General features: G+C 39.4%; 1 protein-coding gene across 1 annotated transcript in view; it reads left to right on the plus strand.

The window, feature by feature from the left end:
• The first annotated feature begins 4,695 nt into the window (after positions 1-4,695).
• Positions 4,696-15,839, plus strand: part of LOC307024403 (protocadherin-15-like) — a 169,955-nt gene continuing 158,811 nt past the window's right edge. Inside the window, exon 1 of the mRNA XM_079658474.1 lies at positions 4,696-5,214. The gene's annotated coding sequence lies outside the window, so the exon portion shown is untranslated. The remainder of the gene's footprint in view (positions 5,215-15,839) is intronic.

Consider the following 15,839-nt stretch of genomic DNA (forward strand, 5'->3'; position numbering starts at 1 on the left):
GTGGTCACTCTCACCAAAGCCACACGCATATTGTAAGAAGGAAAATATGTCTTCCTTACCCCTGTGTTACGGCCTTAGGGAAATATCAAAGCTATCATCTATACAAAAGGACAGGGAAGAACCTCACCTGGCACCATGTGGCTTTTGATGTGGTCTGAGCATGGACAGCGACATGCACAAATCCCAGTAATCCTCAACACTGAAACTGTATTGCACCTCTTGATCGTCACTGACACACCCCCTGCTGGGCCGCCCCTCCTACTAGCTGCAGTCTTTCTGTGCTCTATTCAGCGGATGTGACTTCACTACAGGACACAGACGGTGTTTATTAGGAATTCTGCTCGTCAAGAGTGAAAGCTCAGGCTACAGGCAGTTATATTTTCCGGTTCGGGAGGGAACCCAGCTCGAGAGTCATAAAAGACGGAGTCCAGAGAGTGTTATTTCACGGGCCCAGATGTGTTGAATAAATCATTTTCACAGACCTAATTAAACACTTACTGCCTTGCCCTGTTAAGCTATTAACATCTGCTCCACCAAATGCACTAGGAAGGGCTCCAGCGCAAGAGCAATTGACAATGGCAGGAAGACAAATTCAATCGTTTTCTTTCATGTTATTCTTCCCTTTTTCATTTTCTGTTCAAATCCTGTCTGTAATTGTCTCGGTGCGTCTGCTGCTCTCTTCATTGATGAATGAATCTGCTTTACTGCTCCTGCTCTCAAACAGAATACATGTTACAAAACCTATGCTGACACCTGGGCTCATTATATTTTCGGCTTTTCACAGGTTCAAGAACTGACTGACATTCATTCATAGAAAATAGGACTATGCTTGCTTTCATGTATATAGACAAAAGCCTGTTATCACACGTTGCGGTCTTTTGACTGCAGTGGGAATGAGTTCACTGTATGGTAATGTGCCTGAGAAGAACAAATTAGGAGAAGTCAACTTCTTAGATGTGGTAAAGAACAGTGTGAACTAAACAGCCTGTATCACATTCAGAGCGGAGTCATATAATCAATCTGGTTGTGTGAATCTGATGTTGTGGAGCAGGGGAGTGTTGGAGCCCGAGGAGAGAGCTGCTCTGTGGCCTGGTGGCAGTGGACACTCACTGGCCAGATGGCAGCGAGGTGAACAGGCTGTGGCTGGGGTGGGAATTGTCTTTTAGTAGCCTTTGAGCAGGCAGCTCATCTCATGAATGACGTAAAGATTGGTAGTTGGATGCCATGATTCTGTGGGCAGTTTTGACTCACTGCAGAGTCCTAATGTGCACACCCTATACATCCTATATCTATTTCGTTTGTTTTGTTCATGGTCAGGGTGATTTATATAGCTCTTATATATATATATATATATATATATATATAGTAAAACAAGATTTTGGCAAAGAAATTTAACATTTATTAAAGAGACTATTTTAATTTGGGGGCGTTTCCCTTTCTTGTAGTTGGTTTTATCGTTTTTTGTGCAATTTAAATTGTCTGCAAATGTTAAAATCCCAAAGTTCCCTCTAGAGACACACACTCTCCTGTGTCTCAACTGCTCCGATTGGATTATGTTGTTTCCTTCTGTAACATACACATCACTATGTTACACACGCCGTTCTATTGGCTAATGCTAAAACAGATTGTACTTGATAGGCTAAGGGACGGGATATCTCTAAATGGTTAACCAATCTCAACAAAGCCAACCAGCTAACCAATCAGAGCAGACTGGGCTCTGGTTTCAGACAGAGGGTGAAAAGAGGTGCTGCAGCACAGGCAGTATGAGACAAATAAAGACGTTTTTAAACATTAAAGCATGGAGATATGTCACAGTAGAGGAACACAATAGAATAATACTAATCTTACCAGTAAGCACATCCACATATTTGAGTTGCGGGCTCTTCGCTTTTATATACTGTAGTGTAGGATTAGAGCTTTTGTGTGACAGTGGAAGGGGCAGATAACCTTGCTAAATAAATGTTTAAAAAAAAGAAAAGGCTGTGACAAAAGGCAGCCGTGCACTACAGTGTTTCTACTTTCTATGTAGTCAAGGAAGTGTAAAGAGAATTTCACCTTTCAGGATCAAAAGATTCAGAAAATCAATTGTCCATCCTCAGTTATGTGAAGGTGCCTCAAACAAGCAGACACTCTGGCTTTGTGTCTCCTTTTTAATTTCCTGAAACGCTCTATCAGACAAGCAGAATGCCATCTACGACTAATTGTACCAACTCAGCTTAACATTAATAATCAGTGAATGATAATCCGTTTTTGTTCTTCGTTGTGCTTCGCCAGAGAAGACAACCCTCTCTTGTGCTGGTGGCTTGTCGTGATTAGTTCAGGCCTGCTGATCTTGGCTGCCATTCCCTGAGCTCAATAGGATTTGGTGTAATCCCATGGAGCAGAGCAGAGCAGATGGACACACAAGTAAGATCACAGTGGTATAGGGGCTATAATTGGCCTGGCCCTCTGCCTACAAACCCCTTTTTCTGGTGGTCATTTCAATCCTTTGATTATGTAATCAGATTTAAAATTAGGGATTGTCTGTCGCTGTAACGGTTGGGCAGATCAATTTCAAACCAGCAGGGACATTTCATTTTGAAAAAGTAGGTGGTATTAGGCGTTACATACAGAAAGTAACTATAATGTAATCCCATTAAGCAGATGGACAGGTATAGTCAGTCATACAGGACCATAAACTACTCGGGCTCCATCCATCATATCCTGAACTTTGCCATTAAATTACAAAATAAAGAAAGTAATTATTAAATGCACTTTAATATCGCTGAGCAGAAGGCCGTCTTAAAGCTATCACTCTTCCTATCACATATTTTATTAGCGGAAGATAAAGCCCTGAATGGTAACTAATTGTGGTTGAGCTGTATTATTATAGCCACAGTCCCGTGCTCCATTACTGCTCTCTGGGATTGTGCATCACTGCGACTTTTAATAACGACCATTTCTCATGGTAATAATGAGAATAACTCTTTTGCCGATTTCCAGATGACACGTCTTAGTTAAGAAGAGGAATGGGAACAACTTTGTGTTTCAAGCATACATCTAAAGCACCACTTACAGCCAATTCATCATAACTTCTTGGAAAGACAATGTCACCTAGTGCCAAGGTTGCATTCATTGCTGAGTAACTACTTACATGTTTTGATTGTATTGGCAATAACGACCACTAGATGTGGAAGTAAATCTTGACTGAATTTGAGGTATTACCCCTTCAGTAAATGTACTTCTTTCCCAAGATGGGCACAAAGTTAATATTGAATGTTTTTGTAGCTTAATTCTATGCTATGATGATACGCTTTCTTTTATAAGGGCCAATATGGAGTTTGGGGAAGTACTGTACGATGGCTCAGAAAATAAATAACCCTTTGCATTTGCCTAGAAAGTAATCTCCTTTCAAAACAAACAGTGAACAGATCAGCCGGCTGAGAGAAATCTTCATAATATAAATATGGTGAGAGCTCCAGAGCAGCGGGATTACACAAACGTTTTCTACACAAACTTCAGAGACTCGTTAATCCACGTTGAGGATATAATCAACTTTCAGTATTTCTCTCCAAATGTACATATTCAATGTAATTATTTTTAAAAGGCGCTGACTGTGACACTTCTTCAGCCAGCGTGTGCCCTGCATCTCCCCGGTGCCAATAGACTCATTACAACAATTATTTGTTGTAACAACACATTTTGATAAGGCTGCCATTTAGATAATTACACGTTATTTAGACTGTATAGTCAACGTGTTCAGCAAAATATGAGGTTATACATGTCGTTTCCCTTCTTGGTTTGTATGTGGAATTGTTCTGTCTGTGTGCCACTATGTTGGTGCTAGAGAACATAATAAAACAAAAGAAGTGAGGTTCCTAAAACTATGCTCCTCATCTCAAAACATCTAGCCGTTTGGTGCTACATAAACTCCTAATAGCAGGTTGCATTGTGGGTAATGTAGGCAAAGATTAAACAAATACCTCGTCTTCTGCACCAATACCAATTTATGCTAAATTGCTAAGTACTTTTGAAATATTTTACAGTTTTGCTTTTACTGATTACACTCATAAAATTATATTGTACTTGTTTTTACTTTATTTGGACCTTGTGTTTATTGTTGAGCCACTAAGATAATTGCCAAATTGATTTGGCAGTGAAAGATATGCAAGTAAGCATGGCAACTATTAAATATAAGTGACCTAGACATTTGAGGAATTGCTGGAATAAAGAGTCTTATGGAAGTTGATTCTTGGAAATATATCTTAAATACATGTCGCTGTGAAATATGCATAAAGGAAACATCTTCAGATCCAAGAGACACTTGTGTTTAAACCTCAAACACACCCTATCATCTCCGGTATATTCCTCCCGCTTGGTCATGCGACATACTGCAAGGTCCACCCTTTTGATACTGTATGGTGCACCTGTAGCAACACTATGAGATAAGCAACTCTTTCTGCTTTATTGATTGTTCACTCCGTCTTTCCAACGGAGAATAGAACACATGTCCCTGTTTCACTCGATTAAAGATGTGTTTTGACTTAAATGCTACTAACTTTTTCGGGTTGGATGGACACTGACGAGTTAAAATTTAATGAGATAGCCTCTCACAGTGATCCTTTACTTCCCTCTCCGCCATGGGGCGCAGAGACCGGCGCAGAGCAGAGCAACAGCCCGGTAATCCGTGCGCTTTTTGCCGTGGCCATAATTAGATTACGGTGGTGTACCGATCACTGCTCCTGCGGTAAATGCACGACTACCTTCCGACAAAAAAACCTCCCTTTCTGTCTCCGCATCGCCTCCCCCTCTCTCTCTCCAGCGAATGTCGTTAGGTCTCTCTGTCTCCCCCTCCCTCTCCGCTTGAGAAGGGGGAACACTAGAGGAGATATACTGTTACCCTGCCGCTCTCATACAGAGCCGGTAGTTACCTTGCGAGTCCCACAACGGAGACTTCCAATGACAGAACACGAGAGGAGACTATTTTTCACCGCGCAAAGGGACCTTATTTCTTGGTGTGTTTGACTTGAACATAAACTCATCTTTCTTCTCGTCCTGAAGGCTCGGCCAGCGGTATTTTTCTCTCCTTAAAGAAAAAGTGGAGCCGGGTGGATGAGTTGTGTGGATGTTATTTCCTGGATTTTCTCCTCGTGCTGTGTGTTACCGCGGCCCGGAGACGGCAACAGTGTGTGGAAAAGTAGATATTAAACGTATGGTTTCAACGAGGATAACGCGGTAAGTACTACAACGCCAACCTTTATTCTTTAGTGAAACCTCTATAATGTGTGGTTCCATGGTGAGTTTACTGACCTAAGGATGCCCTTTTTTTCGTTTCTTTAATCCGTTGGTGCGTTCCTTTCCAGTCTGTTATACGGCTACATTATTTATATGCATCCATTCTGGGTAGAAATAAGTTGTGCTCCTGTTACGAAAATAGTAAAGAGGCAGATACTACAGCTGCTGACACATGCATTGAAAAACTCCTCATTTCCTACATTACAGTATTCCTCTACAGTAGTTGTTATTACTTTAAAGGGGGAACTCGCTGTCCATGGTGCTGAAATCAGCTGTGGAGAATTTAGTTTGCTCAATTGACGACAACTCAGCACATTTATATGCAACACGCTGCTTTAATTAATCGCCTCCAACTTCAGCAGTGATAGCCAGTGATCATAATGATAACGGCTACACCGTCCTGGCTTCACCACAGTATACCCTACAGCTAATATTGGATCTTTCATGTGTTAAAAAGGTGTATTACATTTCTGTGTGTGAGTAATGTGAGGTTCAAACACATTATATATGTTATCTAAGGCATTTCCCTCTTCGTTCCCCCCTCTCATTTGAAGAGCAGGAGTGTATTTTTTTAAACAAGTAGGCAGGGAAAGAGCCTCTGGGCTGCAACATTACCAGCATATGTGGTCTGTCTCAGTGGTCCCGTCAAAGGCAGGTTACCTCGCAGCAGCCTGTTTGTCTCGGATTATAAAGAGAGAGAGGGAGAGAGAGAGTCATCCGATTACTTAAATTAGGGGCAAGCTGTCTGCTCCTCCAGAGAGAACACATAGTGAGGGGAGAAAGTCAAAGGTTAAGAGGTGGGTTTAATGTAAAGTGGGTGTAAAAGGTGAAAAATTCTCTTTAGTTTTTCTTGATGTTTTTAAGAATACCTGTATTATTAACTTCATCCTGCTCTGGTTGTCAAAAAATGAGCTCTTATATAATGTGAGGTGTTGCTCCGTCATGTGTGAAAGTGGCTCGTACTCACAGGTGAAGTTACGTAGTGCTAAGTAACCATCAGTGACTTAATAATGCTGCGGTGTCTGCATGGAGAAGCAGAGTGTGACTGCTTTTGAGTGGCCAATACCCAACGGATGATGTGCTTTTCGAGTGTGTGTGTGTGTGTGTGTGTGTGTGTGTGTGTGTGTGTGTGTGTGTGTGTGTGTGTGTGTGTGTGTGTGTGTGTGTGTGTGTGTGTGTGTGTGTGTGTGTGTGTGTGTGTGTGTGTGTGTGTGTGTGTGTGTGTGTGTGTGTGTGTGTGTGTGTGTGTGTGTGTGTGTGTGTGTAGAATGGTCAGACAGGCAGAATGTGTTTCATGAACCTGGGACCCGCCTGTTCGTCACCATGTCAAATCCTGTTAGTCACGCTGGATGACAGAAACACCAGGACTTGGATTTAAATAATTGCTGCCAAGTCTTAGGAGAGATGTGCTCATTGATATGGTTTGTTATCTTATTAGTGAGGTCATTAGGTAGTTGGTTTGTTATTGCTGCAAAATGAATGAACAAATGTCTTCTCTACCTTACAAAATCACCTTTTTTACTTTGCTTCATTACCTTTTTTGAAAAATGACTTTGTTTACCCAATGAATATTTCATACTATTTATAGTTCTATTAATGAAGCCACTGATCATGTTTGACCCTGATTATTCAAATGCCTTGATACAGTAACCAAAAAGGACTTTCAAACTGAAAAATATATCATTTCTAAGATCTTAGGGATCGTGTCTTACAACCAAATTGCACTGAAACGTTGCCGTCCACTTTCCTGACTGAGTTATTCATCACATTTCATTCAACTATTAAGAGAGTGTTTTATTCCAATTGCATTGACTGAACGTTTGATATTTCAGTGCGGTTAGCTGTAAAGCAGAAGGAATAATCTTATTAAGTTTGTCTACAACTAACCTAGATTACAAGCAGTGAATGTATTTAGATTTAACAAACACAAACCCCTTTACAATTCAAGAAGGATGACGTGTTGTAATAAAGTTAGGGTGTAGATACAGCACTTTGAGAACTTTACTTGCAGTAGTTCTCAATGTTGAATCCCTGGAGTCAAAGCCATGCGGATCTTAATTTGAAGCATCTACTAATTGAATGATGTACACATGGGATGCTTATTTAACTTCATGGCTGGGTAAACACGGCTAAACTGGCTCCAATGGTTTACAATTAGGAACCAATACTTAGTTACACTAGTCCTGCTTCTGTTGCCTTTTATTTTTAAATGAATGCAAGCTTTTGCAGTGTGTAAGAGCAGCAGATATGCTTACAATATCATGCTTTTTGTTGCGACATGTTGTTCTCCTGCAGTTTATACAGTATTCTATCAGTGTACATGTATAGCAAATGACAATGAGACCAAACCAAGCTATTAAAGGTAACAAATTGGAGTTTAGAAAATACATTTCAAACATGTCATGGAACCAAGATGTATTTCATATTAAGATGCAATGGAAAACCTATTGGACACAAATGGATCCCTAGAAAATGCACGTGTACAGTTCCTCATTTCCCAGAGCTACCTAAGCTAAAGTCATTTCTGTTACATGTTGTCATTGTTTTAATACAATTTAATCGTAGCTTCTGTGTTGAAGTAATGCTATACGCCCAATGGTACGGTATTAGTTTATTAGCTGGTTTCCATACAGCTTGGTCCGACTGTTGGAGCCCGGCTCAGATGTTATTACCACCACCTGAGGCGGCCATACTGTGACTGACAAAAGTACATAGTCCAATATACTTTTTCCATCCTAATTTAGAATGAACGTCAACCGTAGTTGAAACTCAAACATCTTCAATGATTTGTTAAACGCCTTATTGATGTTGTACATGCAATTGTTTTGGAGTTTGACTTGAGCTTTGAAACTTGTTAGTTCCTTATTATATTTGTTTAGCAAAAGTCAATAGATAACCATAAAACATTTACAACAGCTCTCATTTCATTGGACCTTTAATTTATAAAAGTGGCCATTGATTCAAAATCACCTTTGAAATAAATGAAGGAAATTAAGTAATTATGAAAAATCTTTGATTACATTTTTGTATCTAATTCACGAGTCCAATCTTGAACCTAATTATTACATGAATCCATGTATAAGAATGCAAAAATGATTATCTGATCATTAAGGCGCTTACTCTGGAAGTTTTTCCTTGTACGATGTGAGGGTCTAAGGACAGAGGGTGTCGTATTGTCATACTGATATTCTGTACAAACTGGGAAGTCCACTGAGACAAATGTAACATTTGTGATATTGGGCTATATAAACAAAGATTGATTGATTGATTGATTAGATCTGGAAACGAAATAACTTGGCGTCGTTGGTATTTTTTATTTTGAAGAATCATCCTGGAAATTGTTTACGGGTACGTTTTTAAAATCAAGCTGCTACCAAATTATTAAAGGTCAAGTCCAGAGGGCTTCCACTTCCTTAATTTTACCAACGGCTCTCTCTGTACTCACTTTAGATTTAAAGCTCTCATTATACCTTTATTTAAATGTACTGACTCGGCACCTGTGATATCTGTCCTCTCACTTCCTCCCAGTGGCCAGACTACCTATTAAAAAGATGTCATATTGAATTATCCACACTCATGTGAGCACGGCTAACTATTCCCACTGCTGACAGATTGCAGGCTACGGCTGACTTCTTCGATTTCTCCCTAAAGGCTAAAAGTGGATGGCGTAGTCCTCCTAAGAATTAGCCTATTCTTTGCATAAATCCAAAACATATGTTCACTATCTGATCCTATTTGTCTTATTATGGTTTGTGCAAATGTACCGCCTAATTCCTATGCATTTACTACGCATTCTATATATTCAGAGATATTTGTCAGGTCTACAAACAACATTTTTTTTAACTGTGTGCATTTCTGAATACACCTCAAAATAAAAAGCACTTGTAGTTTTGCTGTTTTTGTTGAAGTAAAGTCATAATATTCAATGCTTCGCTCAAACTTCACCAGAACGTGTTGTTGTAGCTGTGCTGGAGTTATATATGATGTTGAATGCTCACAACAAGCTTTCTTAGGCATGTCTTATTGAGTTAGACAAGCCTGTCTGAGCATCCGTGGAACTCAGTTGAAAAATAACATGTGGTTTTTCAGGTCATATTAACCTACTTCACATCAACACACATTCATTCAAAACATATTCCTACCACACTTTTTTGTAAATTCCCATCATAGCTGTTTATCATTTTCTAAAGAATTAATATTATGCGCTTCGTACAGAGTGTCATTATAGCATGGCTCTACAAGTGTATATAATTGAAGAAATGAGATGAGTAGGAGGACGTCTGCTCATCTCTGTTATGCTAGTGGTATAAAATCTAATCCAGAATTACCATAAATGCTTTTCAAGAACATTGTTGTGCTTTATCAATGTTTTTTCCCTTTAGAATAATATTAAGCACATATTTTAATGCTGAATAAAAAGTTTACATTGTGTTTAGTCGAATGAGCAACTTTTAATCTATGATGTTGAACAACTTGTACATCCAGTAGTGACATTAAACCATACAAATAAGGACAACAAGAGCAGTGCTGACATATTTAAGTGCTGGTGCATACGTTTATTTTTTTCTTTAATTTCTTCTTTGTTTCAGATTATTCACCAAGGTGTGAGCGAAACAGATGGGTCTTCAGTTTGCCATGGAAGATATGTTGACTCTCTGCTGTCCTGTTATCAGTTGGAAGCTCGTTCGCACTACAAATCGTACATTTAAATGGGTATTTTGGCATACATTTCACCACATGGCATTTTTATTTATTTTCTACCAATGTTTGAATGACAATGTCTAAACAATGTGACACTGTGAAACGAGGGGCTTGTAGTGATACACCTGCATCTCCGCTATGCCTTTATAAGCACAGCAACAACCCACCGTACTCTTGATGCTCGGCACAATCCATCAGACAGAAAGAGACGGAGACAAGCAGGGGAACATACAGTAGTGGAGCAGGTAGCAACTAAAGAGTCTCATATGTCCCTCAGTAGAGAGAGTAGAGAGTTCAAATGTGTAATTATTTGGACTTTAAGGTAGAAAACGCAACTCCAAATGAATGATAATGTTTCTCAATAACTGCTACATGTGTAGATAAGCTCTGTTTGGTAGGAAAGTTCCCCAATCAACCTAAAAGGTGATAATAAGTTCATTATGCCCACATTATGAAATACATGTTGGCTGCCAGTCTTCTAAGAGATTGTTTTATGCCTGTACAGCAATAAAAGAGAGATGAAAAACACCATCTGCCAGGCTGAAGAGTATAATTTAGGATATCTACTTTATTCTGAGGTGTTTTGTTCACACTGGGGAAACTTTTGAATGACTTTGGCTGTTTAGTTCCAACTTTGACACACAAATCCTCATTTTCATTGACATTTTGTCTGAGCTTGTTGGTTTTGGTGCCAGGTGTTGTTTTGTTTTCTGCGTGAGGGATTGACTTTACATTCAACAATACAGCCGAGTTAATTGTTTATAACAAGATTATCTGCCTCTTGGCCAAAGCACTCCACGGAATCTGCATAACTGGCATGCAGGCTTGAGAAACAAAGAGACAAATGAACAAAAGCTGCCCGACTTTTGTTCTTTGCTACCAAATTTGTATTCAGATTGTTACTGAATTTTTCACAGTGGGTAAGAACTTTCCTACAGGCAACATAAGAACAATTATTAAAGAAAGCAAACACTAATTGAAGCAAGATTGAGGTTCTGTTTGTAAGTAAGTAAAAAAGTGAAGTAAGTAAAATGTATTTATGTAGCGCTTTTCCCAGACATAGTCACAAAGTGCTTGACAAAGCATTAAAACATCATACGAATCATAAAAGATGAAATGACCACACACGCCAAGTAAAAGAGAACATGCACACTTACTTTCCAATTAAAACCGCACCATACCCTACATTTCATAGACTTATTGTTATAATAACTCGCTAGAAAGTTCGTTTTTGGTTGTTTGTGGTCGCCCCCTGTTCAATGAGATGGATTTACCAGAAAGCCTTTATCCTGGGATGAGATTAAATGAACTTCATTTTAATCCTTTGTGGTAAAAGTCCTGAAAATCCCCAGTTTAATACCCTAAGTAGCTTTGTATCTGATCAGGGACTCCTAAACCTTTTTCAGTCCTGGCCCCAAATAAGAAAGACTTAATCAATGAGCGTTGGACATATTTACAACTTGGCACTTTGCTTGCCATATAGATGCCACTGTGGATTTTACTCATAAGTTGATAATGATACATGGCCAACTATAGCTGCTGCAGTGGCCATCTCTTCAGTGTGGCTGGGAATCTGAAAGTGGGACATAACCAATGGGCACTGAGGTAATAAAGTAGCAGGCTTTCACCCATGTTGCAGCTTCCTCAGGCAGACACTTTTCTCTGCCACCACGGTGGAAACAGTCAACACAGCTGCAGTGGTTATTCAAGGTCAGAAATGTGTTATTCTGCATTGTACCGAGTGATAATGGTGTGTAACAGGGTGCATGAATAATGCCTCTCATTTCTCTGTGTATCAGGAGCAGAGGACATTTTGATTGTAATAGGGTTGTGTTTACTGTCAGATGGGAACGGGAATAGAAGATTTCCTTTTATAAACATGCTCCATTAAATAGTGGCATAAAGTAAATAACCAACTCAGATGCAAGTTACATAAAGTACACAACTTATGTATCCTGCATATGGTTAATTGCACGATGAATAATGTTTGAATCAGAAGAGACTCCATATTGGGTTTTATTGATCTATTTTTATTGACATGGTGCTCGATAGTCTAAAATGAAGGTGAATTGGGTGTAGTAGACTTGCATTGATTTCACACTGAAAGAAACTATTTAAAAGTTGGACAGTCCCGATATGAGTGGCTCAGGGCGAGTTTGGCTAATTTGATTTACTTAAAAGAGTGAACGTCAATAGTCATCTGATTGAGAAGAAGCCGGAGGGAGAGGCTTCATTCTTACTAACTGAACTCACAATCAGTTTTATGTTTACTTTTACTGCCAGTAAGTAAGTAATGCTGATAGTTTGGGTTTTACTGTAATGGGTTTTGAGACACAAGTCTGAGGTTTCTCTGGTATGATGGAGGTGAATGGAATCCCATTATTGGTGCTCAAAGTCGCTCTAATACATATTTCATTATGGACACATACTCACAAAACTACTCCTGATTGTTCTGCGTTTTTGAATCCCGCACTCATCAATTGGTTTAGTTTCTCTGCTTTTACCAACCTTATTTCTGGTCACAGCCGGCAGCTGTTTGCAGTGAAACATGCTATAAAAACTCATTGTTTTCTACCTGCCCAGCACCAGAGAAAATAAGGGATTTAATGGAAAACAGAGTACCGTGTGAGCAGCTAAAAAGTAAGGTTATTCTCTAAGGAGACTAATTTAAAGGAATAAATAGACTACTACTACAAGAAACCAAGTTGATTGTGTTGGACCTTTATTTTTTATTTTTCGAGGCATATTTCTGGGCCTTAGTGAACAAAAGAAAGTGTTAATGTATTTTGATTAAATTCAACCTCAGAATGTATTTTAATTACGGCAGAACGAAGTCCGTTTGATCCACAGAACTAGCCATTTTCAAATTAACTATCTTTAAATGTTGGTGACACAACCCTTTAGATACTGTCTGCCTCACCTTTATGCATAACATAGCCATGAAATAAGAATATTTAATCAAATGCTGATCACATTCTATGCCATTCAATCTGCATAATGCTGTTTAACCATCCTGTTGAATGGAAATATACATAACATCATATCATGTTTTTGTCTCATTGTCACATAAACACAGTCAGTGTGTCTGATATGAGACCAGGAGATGCTCTGAGGCTGCAGGGTGATACCTTCCATAGTGGTTGGCACTTTTAGCAAAACACTCACACGTAACTGTCAGCAGAAATTTCCATTATAGGTGGCGTAAAGAAAAATAAATAAAGGGGTTGTGTGAGAGTCTGTGTTTCCGTGAGAATGTGTGTGAGAAAAATGTATTGTTTTCTCTAGAGAGACGGGGGAAGCAATTGTCTGCGACACTGGAAAGTGTGCGTGTGTGGTTAGTGGCCACATGCTAAGGCACACAAGGTTGACAGTGTTAAGTCTGGCCTCTAGCTCAGTGTGTGTGTGTGTGTGTGTGTGTGTGTGTGTGTGTGTGTGTGTGTGTGTGTGTGTGTGTGTGTGTGTGTGTGTGTGTGTGTGTGTGTGTGTGTGTGTGTGTGTGTGTGTGTGTGTGTGTGTGTGTGTGTGTGTGTGCGCGAGCGAGACACAGAGAGAGGGAGGGAGATTACAGAGGCTATTGCCAACTTCAAAGTGTCTCCTGGTGTTGTGCCAGGTCAGCATGTTTACACAGGAGAATTGGTGTTGGGACACACACACACACACAGGCAGAGTTGCGTGCACAAATACTGCGTGTACATGTGTACACACACCTTATCTCCTGTTGTGGCCCTCCTGAACACACTCACACATCACACACACACACCGCCCACAGTGCAAGGCTTATCAGTGGACCCTGTGAGTTGGGGGAGGCATTTAATCAGGGTCAACGCAATGCTCTTGGCACCCAACTGATCCACCATCTCTCCCTCTCTCCCTGCCTTTCTCTGTCCTCTCCTTCCTCCTCTCTCTCTCTCTCTCACCAAATATTTCACTGCAACAAAACTTTGTACCAGAAAAGTTCAAACTGGATCACTGGAGGCTTGAAATAGTTTCAAACTTCTTTGGCTACTTTTGGGGGAAAGTGTTTAGCCAGTTCTGAAACATTCTGTTTATGTGTTAACAGTGACATACAAAGAAGGAGACTTTGGTAAATGCAGTTGTTTCCTTTCGGTTAGGTAGTTACATGAGAAGGTATATATATTTTAAAGGGGCCCTATTCTTCTCATTTTCAGATTTGTATTTTGTTTCTCTACTGTGACATGTTTCCATGCTTTAATATTCACAAAGTGCTTTCATTTTCATTCACTCATCATACTGCCTGTGTTGCAGCACCTCTTCTCACGCTCTGTCTGCTTTGATTGGTTAGCTGATCGGCTCTGTTGTGATTGGTCAACCGCTCAGCGATCACGTACACTTTCATGGAGCGCTAGCAAAAAGAAGGGCAAATGTTACATAATGATATGTTAGGGAAGTAAAAAAACGAGTCCATTTGGGGGTTTCAGGCAGGGGGGAAGTTTATGGGAGAGAAACTGAATTGCGTCAACTTTTGGATTTTAGCCTTTGCACAAAAACTATATACAGTAACACACAACAGGAAAAGGAAACCCCCCTTTAAATCGGTCCGTTGAGGCCACGGCCATCTTTCCCTCCAGCACATCTAACGCTCAATAATTTACACATCATATTTCCTTTCTTTAATCAATACAAAAACAGACAATATTGCCTTCTACAAGTGCAGATTTGGTGCTAAGCTAAACCTTATATATGACGGACATAAATTAGAAGTGATTGATTTTAAACTCACAAAGCATGGTTTAATAAATGTAACCAGTCAAAAATCAATTTATAAAGTAAAAACACATACATATTTCTAAGACTCAGTGTTTCATAAAATGTAAGTTTCTAAAGTGTTTAAACTTTAAATTCCAGTATTGTACAGTACAATGTTAAAATGTAGCTGTTGTGCATCCACTGAAACCAAGTGGTGTTATAAAAACTCAGCAGCTCTTTTTTCTGACATCAAATTAGCTTCACTCATTTATTATTCAAATCTCCGAGGTACAACTTCTAAATATGTAATGCGAGGTAACACATGAGGATACAAACTGATAGGAGAAGCTATTTTAAAAACTATTCCACACCGCGCAATAACAATGACTCATGAGAGGATCTCTGTGATTGCATTTAGAATGTGAGATTTGGAGGTTGTTAGCCAGCAGATGGATTGGACATTTTTAGATGTGTTTTCTGTGCAGAGCTGCAGTATTATAAATGTTTTATATATGCAAGTTAAACCAATATGACTCCCACGCACGAGATATCAATGACGTGACAGAGGCACTGAAAGCTGAGAGGTGTAGTTGGCATTTGGACGAGCTCAGGTGGAGATAGTGTGAATTTCCTGCAAGTATCGAGGTTGAGGATTTCCTCGGGTCACTGAACAACCTTTAGGGTGTGAAGATAAAGCTCAGAGCCCAGTGATGAGACTTATCCGCTCCTTAAGGGGAAAGTGTTTAAATCCACTTTAGATGTCAGTTATTGTGACTTGAAGGTTCACCTTAACTCAGACGTGAAGACACTTCGTAAAATGCTGTTCAGTTTGTGTATTCGGTAGTTTTAAGCTACACTAGACTGACTATTTGAGGGTTAGACATTTTGTATGGATTGATAAGTGTTTGTTACTTATTGCTAATGCTACAATAAGGAGGACTCATTGTGAGTGTTTTAGCATCCAATTCAAATCACTACACTTTATGTGACAGAGCCACTAGGCTTCATATCTTTAGTCTTCTCATTTAATGTAATAATGGCAAGTGCTGCTCACACGTTTTTTCATTATTGACTAATCTTCAGAGGATTTTCTAGATTAACGGATTGACGTCCAGTTTGTAAAATGTCAGAAAAAAAGGAAAAAAATAATATAAGTC

This window comes from Notothenia rossii (genome assembly GCF_949606895.1).
Source record: "Notothenia rossii genome assembly, chromosome: 11".
NCBI lineage: Eukaryota > Metazoa > Chordata > Actinopteri > Perciformes > Nototheniidae > Notothenia > Notothenia rossii.